Here is a 16,124-nt window from a genome sequence, read left to right on the forward strand (position 1 = left end):
CTGGCTGGGGAATTCTGGGAGTTGAAGTCCACAGGACTTAAAGTCGCCAAGTTTGAGAAACACTGAGCTAGATGTACTTAATAACCATGATACTAACTTAATAACAGCAGTGATTCACTTAACAACTGTGCTGAAAAAAGTCATTAAATGGAGCAGCTTTCACTTAACAACTGTCACGCTTAGCAACAGAAATTTTGGGTTTAATTGTGATCATATGTCGAGGACTTACATCAGTGTTTCTCAAACTTGGCAACTTTAAGTCCTGTGGACTTCAACTCCCAGAATCCCCCAGCCAGCATAGCTGGCTGGGGAATTCTGGGAGTTGAAGTCCACAGGACTTAAAGTCGCCAAGTTTGAGAAACACTGACTTACATGACAGAATAGGCAAGGTCTCTGCATTCTACCATTTATACAGAGTGAAAACTTAGGGAAAAGAAAGAGATAAAGGCAGTGATGGGATTCAGCCGGTTTGCACCGGTTCAAGCAAACCAGTTGTTAAATTATCCACCCACCCACTCCTATCAAAGATGATCCTGGGCACTGCTCTGCAATGGAGAAATGGGCAACGGAGCAGCCAGCGTGAGAGAAGGAGAAGACCGCTTTCCCTCTTTCTTCTCCCCGCTCCTCTTCCTTCCCTTGTGCCAGCCACTCCATTGCCTGTATCTCCATTGCAGCACAGCGCCCAGGATCCACTTTGAGAGTGTGTGGGGGAAGGGTCATTTAAAAACCGGTTTACCCAGGGTCAGGTTGGCTGTCACGGGAGGCTCATCCCACATGTGTGGTGGAGCTGGAGGATGGGGATGGGGGGGCCATGTCTCCCACAACAGCCAACCTGGGTGAACGGGTTGTTAAATTATTTGAATCCCACCACTGGATAAAGGCCAACGTAGGAAGGAAAACACAAGAACAGGAGCATCAGCAGTTGAATAGATGTTCATCTAAAATGTTTGCTGGATTTGCAGGTTTCAGGAAATCCAGGTAGTAGATAAAGAGTCAATGGAATTCAAGGTGGGCTGGACTTAGATCTTAGATCTGGAATTAGAGCATTTGACCTCTCCCTTGGGATCAGCCTGGTAATGTTCTAAGTTCAATTCTTTCTTCTTAAGAAGTAACTCAAGATTCATGAGTCTTTCAATGAATTATTTATGTATACATCAGTAATGGTATCCTATTATCTTCACTACCGGTTCGGTAGCGGGAGTGCGCCTGTCCATGTGCTCGCTTCACTCACACATGGCATATCTGGGCATGTGTAGAACCTTCTGCGCATGCACAGAAGGTCCGTGATGATGTCTGGGTGGGTGGGCAGAGCCTTGCGCTGCCGCCTACCGGTTTGCCTGAACCGGTGCGAACTGGCAGAATACAACTTCTGGTATATATGTATAAAAGCTCAGTATAAGATGAAAGACTCCTGTTTCCACCAGTTCCCACAACTCTGTAAGATTTCCTACAGAATAAAAGACAGCTGTGTCTTCTTTCCTGATCCAATTCCTGCATAAGTCTATTAAATGTGCAGCGGTTCCTTTCCTCCATGCCCTTGACTAGAGCTGCCAAAAAAGCCAACACAGTTCTAGGCTGCATCAATAAGAGGGATAGAATCAAGATCACGTGAAATGTTAATACCACTTTATAATGCCTTGGTAAGGCCACACTTGGAATATTGCAATCAGTTTTGGTCACCATTGTTCTGACCCCCCCCCCCCTCTCATATACCAAGTCACTCCGACACAAAGTCTCTTCAAGATGTTTATCGACATACAGGTTCAACCTTGGCAGCAATCCAGCCTGCCAAGGTCAAGATAGCACTTTGGGCAGCAATCCAGCTACAGCGAACCCTTTGGCAGCAATCCAGCTACCAAGATCCAGATAACCACCTTGGCAGCACTCCAGCCTGCAGAGGTCCAGGGAACAGATTGGCAGCAATCCAGGTAAACACTTTGGCAGCAATCCAGTCTGCCAAGCTACGACACAGATCTGAGAGCGTCTCCAACTCTAATGATCAGTTGATTCCTGCAAAGGGTGTGTCCACAAGCAGCCCCTTTATAGTCTGGAGAGGAGTCTAATTATCAGCAGCTGAGAGCAATTACCTCCTGTAACTGCTCAATTGCTCCTTACGCCGGGTAGCACGCCAGTAATGAGCATCTAATAACTCACTGCTGATGTCTGACTCACTGTCCCGTGACTCCTCCCCACTGCTCCAAGGCATGACATCAGGAGCCCCCTTCCTTTGGCTTTCACCACTGCTCCATGCCTCAGACGCCTCCTGGTGGCCAACCACCCTCTCTGCGCCCTGCTCAGAGTCGGAACCCTGTCCAGGGTCCTCCACATCCTCCTGAGCCAACTCATAGGGACCCTCACTGTCTGAGTCTGGTGGCAACTCCAACGGCTCCTGCTGGGCCACAACAGCCATGATGTAGAAAAGATGTGGAGACTCTGGAGAGAGTGCAGAGAAGAGCAGCAAAGATGATTAGGGGACTGGAGGCTAAAACATATGAAGAACGGTTGCAGGAACTGGGTATGTCTAGTTTAATGAAAAGAAGGACTAGGGGAGACATGATAGCAGTGTTCCAATATCTCAGGGGTTGCCACAAAGAAGAGGGAGTCAAACTATTCTCCAAAGCACCTGAGGGTAGAAAAAGAAGCAATGGGTGGAAACTGATCAAGGAGAGAAGCAACTTAGAACTGAGGAGAAATTTCCTGGCAGTTAGAACAATTAATCAGTGGAACAGCTTGCCTCCAGAGGTTGTGAATGCCCCAACACTGGAAGTCTTTAAGAAGATGTTGGATAGCCATTTGTCTGGAATGGTATAGGATTTGCTGCCTAGGCAAGGGGTTGGACTAGAAGACCTCCAAGGTCCCTTCCAACTCTGGTATTGTATTGTATAGAGAGAAAAATGTAATTAATATCTTCATCCTTATCATCCCCCTCTTTCCCCATTGCTTTCTTTGATTAATGGTCTTTCGTTCTTTAAGTTAGTTATAATACAACCTCACATCAGATTGCTCCCATCACCATATTATAGAAGACATTGCTGCAAGACAGCCAAGCTGATAGGTCTGTTCAAATCAATATTTAATTCGGCCCATTTTTCAAAATCTCACGTAAACCTCCCTAACTTTTATCTCTATCAGAAGTTCCATTATTCCCCGTTATTAGCATGCTGGATGCGAATCATGGGACTTGAATTCTGGAAGGTACAAGATTAGAGAAATCCCTAAGAAGGCTCAAATTCAATTTACTACCAAAACAAAAAAGCAATCTTGCCTTGCCGTTTGTTTATAAACAGTTCCATCAAAAATTGTTTGTGTGTTCTGTTTTGCTAAATTGGGAGAGCACACTATGTGCCATGCGTAACAAAACAGCACAAATGAAATATTGACGCAGTCAGCCCCAAACAGACTTCTCTAAAGGGCTTTATCAATGCATACTGGCTCACTAAGTGGTTAACTCAGCTAAGTGAGATTCACGACTGATGAAATGTTTAGAGCAGAGGTCTCAAACTGAAGGCCTGCAGGCCAGATCCGGCATGCGGGATGCGTAGATCTGGCCCACCGAGCCACTTTGGAAACAGTGAGGGACTGGCCTGTGGTGCCTCTGCCAGAGAAAATGAGCTCCTGAGCTCAGTTTTCAGCTGTGATAGCCTCGTGCAACCCTCTGCCAGCGAAAACGGAGTTTGAGAACTCCATTTTTGCTGAGAGAGGGTTGCAGAAGGCCGTTGCAGCCAAAAACAAGCTCGGAAACCCATTTTCTCTGATGCTGACAGGAGTGACATTGAGGTGACTGCACCCATCCTGGTCATGCCCCCCTCTCCGCCTCCCGTCATCAAACACAACCCTGATGCAGCCCTCAATGAAATCGAGTTTGACAGCCCTAGTTTAGAGATATTGAGAACTGCCAAGCCATGATCAAACCACCTGGCTAAGTCTGAAATCAGCACAAAAAGGTCATCTTTTCCTAACCCTGGGGATGAGAATAGAGGGAGGAACTCCTTCTGCAAAACTAGAGTCAGAGTTATGAAAGGTCAGCCATACCAGAATTTTGAAAGCAGGGAGGCTGTTATCTTCCCACAGAAGTGGTGCTTATTTATTTTCTCACACTTAACATGCTTCTGAACCGCTTTTGAACTTGGGTCTTCAACCTGGGTTGTTCAGCTTTCCAGCCAACAAGTCCAGTGTCTCAACTGCTGATCCACCACACTGCCCTCAACCCATCTATAATAGTTGAAAACTGATAGCCTAGATTCCCATTCTATGGAGGTAGAAGATCCATGAAAACTGTGATAAAGCCTGAAAGTTTTAATAAAAATAAGAACTTCCAAATCTAGAGGAAATGAACAAAATCCTGATGCTTCCTATGGTTGTGCCAAAGTCCTGCTCTCTCTCTTTTTTTTCCTGTTTGCCATATGAGACCTCAGTCCCATCCCCAACAACACCATGGACAAGACTGATCTCACAAGTGCAAAGAATGAATCCCACAAATATTAAATGCTAGCCATGCCTAATTTCTGAGATGACTTTTCTTTTCCCCTGTTATTGTTGGAAAAAGAAAATGCAAGGTCAGATGGACTTTTTAGTCTCACCCATTAACAAAATTCTTGAGTTTGGAGATTTAACATTTTGACGTATGGGATTTGGCACAAGGAGTTGATCAAGTTGTCAGCTGGCCCAGCTGGCAACATTTTATAAAGAGCTGTCAAATCTGTCTCTTGCACCTTTCCTCTTGTTTTATTCCATAGCCACTTTGCTACTTTTCTTTAGTCCTAGCTTTCTTTTAATTTAAGATCACATTCAAATCTGACAATCTGGAGGCTTAATGATGATAACTTACCTTTACTGTTTCTGTTCAGTCCACTGCCTCTTTACTTCTTGCTTTTAAAAAAGGGTGGGGGAGACTCAGATTCTTTTCCTTTGCTACCCCAATTATGGAAAACCTGTGCCTAGCCCTGGGTGGTAATTGTGAACCTCTTTGGTTAATTTATTTTAATTTAATTGGTAGTTCGATGTACTATGCAAATCCAGAACGGTGATTCAAATTAATTGTGCTGTGCAAATGCATTCAGAGCCTGTCACTTTGATCAAGGGGAAGAGAGCAGGCATTGCAAAAACCATACTTCAAACTTCAAATCACATGGAAGACTTCTGGGACGCTTATTATGCTTTGCCTGATGGATGTTTAATGTGCTTATCCAGATTACTTCGGAGGTTTTATGCAGCATGGACTATATGTCCATGCCACTTGTCTGCTAGTGGAAACTCTGCCACATTCCCTGACAACGTTGAAGGTGCTTTAATGTCACCTCATGCCTATTATGTGCTCTACTACGATCTTGGAATTGCATGTAGTGTGACATCCCGAACGTGCTTTTTCAAAAAAGGCAACTGGATTTTGTTTTTTCTCGAAATTTTGTTTCTTGGATGAGACTGGATGACTGAGAATCTCCACAGACATGCAGGGCAAAGATTTGCCTTTACAAGCAGGATTTGGTGACTTATACTAAATATTCAGTCAAGGTTTTATATGCCACGAATAGCTTGACTCAGGGAATCAAGCTCTTCTAGGGAGTAAGGCTATTCTCCAAAGTACCTGAGGATAGAACAAGAAGCAATGGGTGGAAACTAATCAAGGAGAGAAGCAACTTAGAACTAAGGAGAAATTTCCTGACAGTTAGAACAATTAATCAATGGAACAACTTTCCTCCAGAAGTTGTGAATGCCCCAACACTGGAAGTCTTTAAGAAGATGTTGGATAACCATTTGTCTGAAGTGGTGTAGGGTTTCCTGCTTAAGCAGGGGGTTGGAGTAGAAGACCTCCAAGGCCCCTTCCAACTCTGTTATTCTATTTTATTCCTCCTTAGTTTTGAGGGTAGGATCACACAGGTTAAAGATATTATTTTGCCATAAGACCACCAGTTTAGCCTCATCGCCATTTCTTTTTTTTTAAGCTTCTTATGGGGAATCTCAAAGAGACACCTTCATGAAAACGGCGCAGGTGCCATATATGCCATGCACGTGCGCAGAAGCGCCAAAAGCTTAAAACACAGGTAAGGAGCGCAGGCGGGCAGTTGGGCCCTCCGGAGCACCGTACTGAAATGGTACCCAGTGCTCCGAGCAGGATCCGGTACGTCCATATCAGGGTGTACGGCCTGCAACCCACCACTGGTCCAATGGTTTGTGTCCATAGAGGTTAGTTCCATAAAACTTTCCACTATGGTAAAAGGAACATCAAGCTTATTTAAATACAGTATACAGATAGTCCTTGAGTTATGACCATTTGTTTAACAACCACTCAAACATATGATGGCGCTGAAGAAAAGTAAGTTACTACCAGTCCTCATACTTACAATTGTTCCGGCTTCTCTATGGACACATAATCAAAATTCTGGCTCCCAGCACCCTAAGGGATTGCAGCACCTTAGGTCGCATGATCACTTGTGATCATTTGTGAGCTTCCCAGAGGGTGTCCAACAAAGCAAAGTCAATAGGAGAAACTATATTCGCTTATGGTGATTTGCTTCACAACTGCAGCAAAAAAGTTTGCATAATCAGGTAGGACTCACTTAATAGCTGCATTGCTTAAATAACCAACAGCGATTATCAGTTGAGGACTACCCATAGGGGTGAACCTACCAATTCAGCCATCTAGCGCTTGGGTGAGTAAATTGCTATTCTTACAGCCACCAGTGGTCTGATGGTTTTTGTGATCCATGAAGTGAGATTACTGAAAATTGTCTATAGGACTGCCAGACATGTTAAAGTGGAAATCCTAAAACAGACCTAACGAATAAGGTAAATGCAACTGAAGTTAAACTGCAAAATTCCAGATGAGCACTAGATAGTAAAGAAAGATCAAGAAATACTCAAACTCTTTGCTGATATTTGGTACACATCTGGATTTTTGTAGCTCTACAAAATCAAAAGAAAATAACAAAGGAACACTATCTTATCTACCTACGTATCTACCTGCCTATCTTCTACCTGCCATCTACCAACCTATCTATCTATATCTCAACCATGTTCTATCTTTACCTATCATGGCTATTCTCCCCACCCTCTAAAGTTTAGAGGGTGATGATTAATTGTGGAGTTGTTCATGAATACATTCCTTTCCAGTTGTTTAGACCACGAGTCTCCAAACTTTAAGACTTACGAACTTTAACTCTCGGAGTTCCCCATGGTTGGCTGAGGGATTTTGAAAGTTGAAGTCCACAAGTCTTAAAGTTGTTAAGTTTGGAAAACCCTGACTTGGATCAATGTTAGCTGAGTAACCATTGTACATTAAGCCATAACTAAACGCACCACATTATGATTAAAAATTATGTGGATTGTCCGCCAATGTCAGTTATTTTTGGCTTAACATATTTATAAGGCCAATTCTTTTAGGTTGTAAAACATAATGTGGTCTAGCATTATGTATAAACATTACCTAGCATTGTCGTACCCTTAACCGTAACACTTGACGGCCTTCTGGAAGAGTCTGAAGTCATGGCTTTGCCATTTAGCCTAGGGATCAGAGAGTAATGTAGAGTCCATAAAACAGCTCTACTCTCCTTGAAGGGCTATGCTCTCCCAGTGATTATATTTTATGCCTTCAATTGTTTGTTTTTAATGTTTGTATTGTTTGTGGGGCTGTTTTATTTTTTTGATATTTTGGAGGGGGGTACTATTTATATTTTAATTGTAAGCCACCTAAAGTCACAAATGTGAGATGGGCAGCTATATAAGTTGAACAAACAGACAAACAAACAAATGAACATTTCTGCCCACCCAACCCAATCTAGCATGAAGAGCATGCTGTGGGTACCTCTGGCTAGGAAGTGCCAGCTGGTGTGCTGAGAAGATCCCACCTTTTCTAGGCTATTGGTATTGCTATTGCTATTGCTATTGCTATGGCACCCGTCCTTTAAAACATCATTAGATTGGACCAGTCCTTGTTGGCTTTCATAAGGTTTTGAAAACTTCAATTAATGGCAAACCTGGAACCCTGAGATTGGTTTAAAGCCCATCTCCTGGTTGTGTGGATGATAGGCTAGATTACTAGATGACCAACTGCTGTGCACTTTATTTTCATTTTCTATTTTTCTATTGTGTATTTTATTGATTGTACAGTACTGTTAGCTGCCTAAAGTCACTTAAATGAGATCAGCAGCTTTATCAATCAAATCAAATAAACAACATTAGGCCATTATAGTATATTTAACAAGCTACGGTTAAACTACAGTTTCTTAACATAAGCGAAGACTCTTCTGGCTGATTTGATCCAGAATGACATCTTTCCATTTTTAGTCCATACCAGAAGGTGTGTTCCAAATACCGTAGGTGGATGTCAGAAATAATCCCATAAATTATTGAAAGTCTAATTATTTAATATTTGCATTTTAAAAATAGCACAATTGTTGTGAACGTAGTCATATCCTTCTGGGCTTCTTGTCATAATGGAATCCAGATTCTCTAACAAATTGCTGGATAGAGTTTACAATTTTTTCTTTAAAAAAGTAATATTAATATTTGAAACACCCGTCCATTCAAGTATGTTCTTAGACCTACAATCCCTTTATATCTAATTTCTTCCCTCTCAGCTGGTCTCCAGTTCCAGTTGTCAGCATCTCCATCACAATCAGACACTGTCGTGTAATCTTCTTTGCAGCCCTATTTCTGCACCATTGGAGATTTCTATAGATGGATTGATGTTGTTGTAGCTAAGCAGTGATATTTACTTGATTTATATTGGGCTATATTTAAATTCCATCGGTTTTGTTTTGCACTGAAGAAACAAAAATGTCATTTCAAGAGGCAGAATTTTTTTCTTCTTCTTTTTTTAATTCACCATTCTCCAAGAATGAAGTTAAGCTCTGTTCATACCTCCCACTCGTGAAGATTATTAAAATGGATCAGAGATTGATTGGAAAGGGAGGGCATAATTAAGGATAGTTAGACAGCGTACCTAGGTAGAAGAGACACTGTAATAATGTAAAGTGCCTACTTTCTTCCCACTTCAGCCCTGTACATATAAAGTTAGGCACTGTTGTTCCTACTTCACAGATAGGAAATAATAGCTGGGGGGGGGGGTGCACTGGAGGAGAGACAATTCAGAGCTATGCTGGAAATAAGTGACTAAGGACTTTTCTCCACAGCTGATCTGAAAGGCTCGTCTTTTTTTCTTCAACTGACAGAAAACCACATTGGCATGATTTTTGCTGTTATGCTGCCTACTGGTATCCTACTTTCACTGCCTCTGTTTTCAATCAACGCAAATCACCTGATTTTGAAACGATGAAAAAAAGCCTAGCAAATTTTATATAATTTAGGGGGGGGGGGGTGTTTGGGGATGGCATTAAGATAAAACGGTAAGGATGCCTTAAGCACATCTCATTCAGAAATTGGGATGAGCTCAAGGTCAAGGTCCAACTCATGAGGACAACAGAGAAAAAAAGATTACCAGGCCCAGAACATCTTCGTAGCATGATTATGCACAAGAAGGGAAAGACCTTAGTAAAACATCCTTCTGCCTCCCCAACCAAACCACAAAATCCTTGCCACTTCAGTCCATTCCATAACAAGATGTAAGGTACGCTACTCACCTGGAGGAGGATTTGGTAGCTTAGGCACTTGACTCCTTGGTTCCTTAGTTTCTGCCACACGACATGGTGAAGGAGAGGAAAGAAAAACACAGTGTTTCTCTTGTCAAGTTCTTCCAACCCAGAAGAAAGGGAGAAAGCTGGCTAGCCATATATAGCAGCCCCTTCCATAGTCAATTGGAGGTGAAGGGGTGGTGCTGTTGAGTTGTCTTCAGACCTCTCCACCCTTTGTGACAAAGGACTTCAGATGCTTTCTCAGAATCCAGTCCTCAGCATCTCCAGCAAAGGCTGGTGACTGGGACACTCACCGCACATGGAGAGGCAACAAGAATGGGAAACAGAGCAAAAATATGCACTGCTAAATCAGATGCAGGTCCAAAGGCTGAAGTGTTGTTGTGCTTTGCAAAAAGTTCCAGTTGTTTGGAGTTTTAAAAAGTTTTTGGAAAGGTAGAAGGTTTGTGGCTGCAACGCCTGTGGAAATATGCACTCTCTGGTGGCCAAACTAAGGAAGGCAGCTAGAATTGCTTTTTATTTTCAAAAGTTAGCTACAGATCCGTATTTGCAATCTGAAAGCTCCCAGGGAGCCATTGGCTTATCAAAGAATGCAGCCAGTGCCAACAAAACCTAGAAACAGAACACACAGTCTCTTTGTAAGGGATTTTGCTGATTTAAAAAAAAAAAGGACAGAGGAAGGAATGAAAAATGCCATCACTCTTTTCTACAGAATTTAGCAAAGTGACAGAAAATAATCAAAACGTGTATTTGCTTCCCACAAGGTGAAATCAAAGTGAAGAGCATTTGCTTTATAGAATGCACCAGTGTAGAAGAAATAATACAAAGCCCATATCCCGTGCCAATGATCTCAAAGTATGTTGGCATAGTTAGTGCACAAACCCATGAGTAGGCTCAAATGAACTATAAACCACCAAGAATTGGATTTGCACAATATGCAAAGCTTGTCAGATCAAATTGCCCTGGTACTGATCAGTATAAAGCAGCCCTGATGTTTATCATAGGCCAAAATCACTAAAATCTTTTTATGCAGGCACAGAGTTTTGAAAAAGAATACTGGTCCTGGAAAAATTTCCAGTGAATCATGCACTCTATTTTACTTTATTTGCTCGTAGTAGAGATTCAACAACCTGCTGTTTTTCATATATTTTGAATTATCCATATATATGGATGTAATTCTAAAACGCCAAGGCAGCATGGCCATCAGTCTTCTCAGAGTTGACGTCTACACATCTTCAAGCTGCCAAGGTTGAGAAACATTCATCTAGGGCGGTGATGGCTAACCTTTTGGTCGTCGCATGCTGAAAGTGCACACGCGCCCACACTCATAATGCAATGTGCATGCGACTCCCCACACACCATGCCCCCTGCACATACACACCCAACCCCCCCTGCGCTCCCTCCCCCCTGTGCATGACCCCCGCGCTCCCAATTTTGGGCCTAGTAGGCCTTCCTGCAGACTCCTGGGATCAAAACAGGCTGGGGGGGGCACATGCACGGTAGAGCTGAGCTAGGGTGCTTTGCGTGCCCCCTGTTTGTACACATGCCATAGGTTCCCCATCACGGATCTGGAGAGTGCCCTGATATGGGAAAATCTGGCATAAACAGATAGGGTGGACCTCAGCTGTGTTTATCTCATCCCAGATTATGGTTGAGTTCTGTAGTACTCCCTATTGGACCATACTGGGAAACAAGAGCTACTTTTTAATTTAATGAATAGGGATCTTCAGTGGCGTAGCGTGGGGGGTGCAGGGGGGGCCGGCTGCACCGGGCGCAACATCTGGGGGGGCGCGGAGGAGAGGAGAGAGGGGAAGCGAGAGGAAGAAAGAAAGGAGGGGAGAGCGAGGCGAGGAGGGGAGGAGGGGGAGAGAGAGGAGGTTGGGGTTGGGGAAGGGAGAGAGAAAGAGTGAAACTGGATTCAGGGAATGTGGCCCCTCCAGAATCCCCTCCCTGCCTTTTCTCTCCCGGCGATAGTCGGGCGCTTGCAGCTGGCAAAGAGAAGCGGCTGGTGCAGCCGAGAAGGGCTGTTACTACTTTCGCGTTCTCACGCTCTCCCAGTTGAAGAGTCTCAGGCGCGCTGTCGGGCTAGACTCTGTCAGGAGTTGCTCGCTGAGTCTCTCTCTCTCTCTCTCTCTCTCTCTCCCCCCCCCCAGTTTTCCCGGCCGCGTTCTCCCTTTTTCTTTCCTTCTCTTTCTGTCTATCTCTCCTTCCAGCACACACTTACGCGCAAAAAAACTCGGGCTCCCGCGACTCGGGTTGTAAACGAAGGGGGCTCGCCCTAGCTTTCTCTTGCGGACACACTTTCCGTGCCCAAACACTCCAGCGGGGAAGGGAGGGCAGTGAGGTATGCATTTATTTATGTATTTAACGTGTGTGTGTGTGTGTGTGTGTGTGTGTGTGTGTGTGTGTGTGTGAGAGAGAGAGAGAGAGAGAGAGAGAGAGAGAGAGTACAATATACGTGTGCAGGCCTTCCAGAGAACCGGAGAGCTGAACCAATCGAGGCGAAGAATTTGAGGCGCGGGTTGGAAGGTTAAGCCAAAAAAGACAGCGAAAGGGTGCCTGATGGGTACAATTGAATCCCGCCCCTGGTTGTGCTAAGATGGGACCATCCAGGAATAAATAAAAACAGCCGATTTCGAACCATTCTCCACTTCTGACTGCCCCACCTTAAGGAACAGAAGACGGCAGAAATGTGTTGGGCCAAAATAGTTGATCATGTACTTTCTGTGATGGAGTAGCATGGTAGGAAGGAGGCACCAGATTTTCAATGTTGTTCCATTTCCTTTTCTCCATATGAATAGGAGCTAGGCTAGATGAGCCTTGTCCTTTCCTCAGTATTGTGTAAAAAGCAGGGAAACAAACAGAAGAATAGAGTTATTCTTCAAAGCTGTTTCCTCTTATTTCCTACACACTTCCTCTGGAGCCTGACTTTCCAGCAAGCATCTTACAAAGAGAGGTGTGTCAACAGGTAGAAAATTTGCACATGCCCATATGACTGAAGGCTGCTCCTCCTTTGGTATTCCATTCTGAGAGGAATAAAGGGCAGTGGAATAGGAATTGCTTCTTTTGATCTTCCCTGCACACCAAAATACCAGCATTTTCAATTGATGATTATAAAGAACAATTACTACATTTCAGATTGTTTATATGCATTTTCACTTTGGTATCTAGTTAGTTCCTTGCTTTCTACATACAATGGTAATAAATATATCAGGTTTTGTACTTATTTGAAGCATTTTATTACCCATGCTTGAAAAAGTGAATCCCACAATGGTACATAAAAATAAATAAAGCATAATTTGTCAGATGTGCATAACCTATATCCATCTATAGGTCCCAAGGCATTAAAAACCAATTTAAGAAAGATGTCTGCTTGATAAAAAGTTACGTTGGGCCCCAAGATTAGTCTCAATATGCAAAGATGGCCATTCTATTCCTTTTTTTTCATCCTGTTACGGTCATGCAATTTTCTTTGTCTATGTCACCTTCTCAGTATTATATATTCTTTGGTTATTATTTGAAAGTAAATTCTAATTTACATATTGGCTACCAATTAAACACTTAAAAATCCTGTTCACTCATAACTATATTTAAAATATAGGATTATATTTAAATATGCCACAATTTAGATATGGACAGAGACATGTTAGTTCATTCCACAATGTTGGCTTTTAGAAGCCAGTTATCCTTCTAGCAGCGGTCAGCTTTAGATTTGCTTCGCTGGGTGTATAAGTGGAAGCTGCAAGAAAGTTTAACTAACTTTGTTGTCACATTAAGAATCTTTCTTACTATCACTGTTTCTACAGCGAGTTGTGAAAGAAGTTTCTCAAAACTTAAACTAATCAAAACATATCAGAGATCTACAATGAGCCAAGAAAGACTGAGTAATCTAGCAATACTGTCCATTGAGAGAGACTTTAATGTAGATTTCAATTCCGTTGTTGAAAAATTTGCGCTAATTAAAAGCAGGCGAATTTAAATTAATCTGTATATACAGATTGATATCTTGCACTTCTATTAAAGAATTACAATTAGAGGTACAGGATTGAGGAAGTTGGCTCCACTAGCCCAGTCTTGGATCATCTCCAGGGTATGGTTCCATTTTGATGTTTAGTTTTTGTTCTTGATATTTTTTGTCGTTTACGATGGTTGTGAGATGACATATAATAGCATGGCCCATGCTAGGTTACTACATTTGTAGATTTGTATTCATAGACCTGCTGAAAATGTGGAGAATGTGTAATGCATGTTCGCACTCAATAAAGTGTTTGAAAATAAACTTGTATTTAGATGCATTTTACTTTAATTGCATCAGTATTTTCATAACAAACAATACATGTGCTTAGGGGGTAAGGGTTTTTTAACTAATCTAGTGGAAGAGACTCGAGTGCTAAAATCCACGGGTTAGGGGGCGCAAATTATTTGCCTTGCCCCGGATGCTGACAACCCACGCTACGCCACTGGGGATCTTTAATCACCAAATCAGATTTCAGAACCCACTGAAGTTTCCAGTTGAGGAGAATGTTTTTGTAATATTTTAAGCTCTTCCGGAGAAGAAGAGCTTCAGCTCTCATACAGGAGAGGTTTTGGGAAGGGGGAAGGGGGTTTCCGATGAATTACACCCAAATTCTTCATTTATTTATTTAACATTATGCAAGTAATAACTAGCAGCTGATAGACAACCAGGAGTCCCGGTAGAAGATATATGCTATAGTTTGCACAATTTTCCAACAAATGTTAAAAACCTTTGCTTACTTGGATTTCCACAACTATACCTGTTCACTCATGTATGAGCATCTTGTGGCGTGGGAGGTGCGTTCATTTATTTTATAATTTCCACTTTCATTCTGTGCAAGCAGAAACAATTATAATTAATTGAACCTGCCAGTTTCTGCTATACTCTTTCCTACTAAGGATTAGGAGCTTCAGTACAATGTCTTCTGCTTCCTTTCAAATGAGCCTTTTCATTGTAATTTGAATTCCCCTACTATTGGGGAGGACTTCTCCATGTAGGTTAATTGAAGCTAGTGAAGGCCAGCTTCAGCAGTGAGATGTCAGGTATTTTCAACATGTATTTTAACATAATTTTGCAACTCTGAATGTACTCTCCCCCCGCCCTCAGCTTTAATCTAAAGCAGGGGTGTCCAAACTTGGGAACTTTAAGACTTGTGGACTTCAATTCCCAGAATTCCCCAGCCAGCCATGCTGCCTGGGGAATTCTGGGAGTTGAAGTCCACAAGTCTTAAAGTTCCCAAGTTTGGATACCCCTGATCTAAAGAGAACTAGGGACGGTCCGGTCAGATGCTTTCTCAAATTTCATTCTTGCTTTCGTATTATGGATTTATCTGCCCATTGCCTTGCAGGTCTTCTTCACGTTCCTCAAGGTTACTCTCACAGTCCATTACATATAGCAGTAATGATCATAACAGAATAACAGAATAATAGAGTTGGAAGGGACCTTGGAGGTCTTCTAGTCCAACCCCCTGCTCAAGCAGGAGACTGACCTATACACCATTTCAAATGGTTGTCCAATCTCTTCTTCAAAACCACCAGTGTTGGAGCACCCACAATGTCTGGAGGGAAGCAGTTCCACTGGTTCATTGTTCTCAATGTCAGGAAATTTCTCTTTGCTTCTAGGTTGCTTCTCTCCTTGATGAGTTTCCATCCATCATTTCTTGCCTTGCCTTCTGGTGCTCTGAAAAATAGTTTTTCCCCCCCCTTGTCTTTGCGGCAGCCCCTCAAATATCAGAACATTGCTTTCATGTCACCCTTAGACCTTCGGTTCATTAAACCAGACAATTTCTGCAACCGTTCTTCGTGTGTTTTAGCTCCAGTCCCCTAATCATATTCTTGTCTCTTCTGCTTCCAGAGAAAATCCAAAGAGTTTGTTGTGTTGTTACAGTTTGAATTCCAGAGTTGTGGCTTTGGTTTTATTTTGAGCTATATATACCTTGAGCCAATCTTTTATGAACTCATGTCTTCCATTTATGTTGAACAGGAATTATCCTCTAAGACTTCTGGATGGCCCCAATGTAGGAAACAATGTCACTTTTCCTTGAGAAACAGGCATGAAGATATTTCTATGTGAAAGGGGGATTTTCCTGTTAAAAAAATCATGTTAAAATTCTTTTTGTGCATCCATCTTAAGCCGTTATGCGTGATCAACAGCACTTATTTATTTCAATAGTCAGGGTTACAGAAATATATATTTTAACCGTGTCCAGCATCTCAGGACAGTCTGTTTTCTTCCTGGTCTTTGGGGTGTTCTTTCATTGGCAAGAAATTTTATGTGTCCTCATTGCTGTCCTCCCACATTTTCCCTCTGCAAATCCTGAACTGAGCTGGCTCTTCCCTCTGCAGCTTCTCTTTGAAGTCCAGCTGTCTGGTTATGTGGACAAAGAGAGGTTGTCAAAGAAAACAGAAGTCATCTTCTCGCTTTACTCTTCTGCAAGCCAAAGTGCAGCAGCACCACAGACCTTTGAAGAAGGACAAAGCAACACTGTGAAGTTTGTCTTTAACTGTCTATGCAAATATCAG

The 16,124-nt window shown here is 42.6% G+C and overlaps 1 protein-coding gene across 1 annotated transcript in view; it reads right to left on the reverse strand.

Moving 5' to 3' along the window:
- The window catches only part of SCARA5 (scavenger receptor class A member 5), a 137,375-nt gene extending 127,390 nt beyond the window's left edge, over positions 1 to 9,985 (reverse strand). The window contains exon 1 of the mRNA XM_081944900.1: positions 9,579 to 9,985. The gene's annotated coding sequence lies outside the window, so the exon portion shown is untranslated. The remainder of the gene's footprint in view (positions 1 to 9,578) is intronic.
- Positions 9,986 to 16,124: the final 6,139 nt, after the last annotated feature.

The sequence above is a fragment of the Natrix helvetica genome, assembly GCF_964273705.1.
Source record: "Natrix helvetica genome assembly, chromosome: 2".
In the NCBI taxonomy this organism is placed as follows: domain Eukaryota; kingdom Metazoa; phylum Chordata; class Lepidosauria; order Squamata; family Natricidae; genus Natrix; species Natrix helvetica.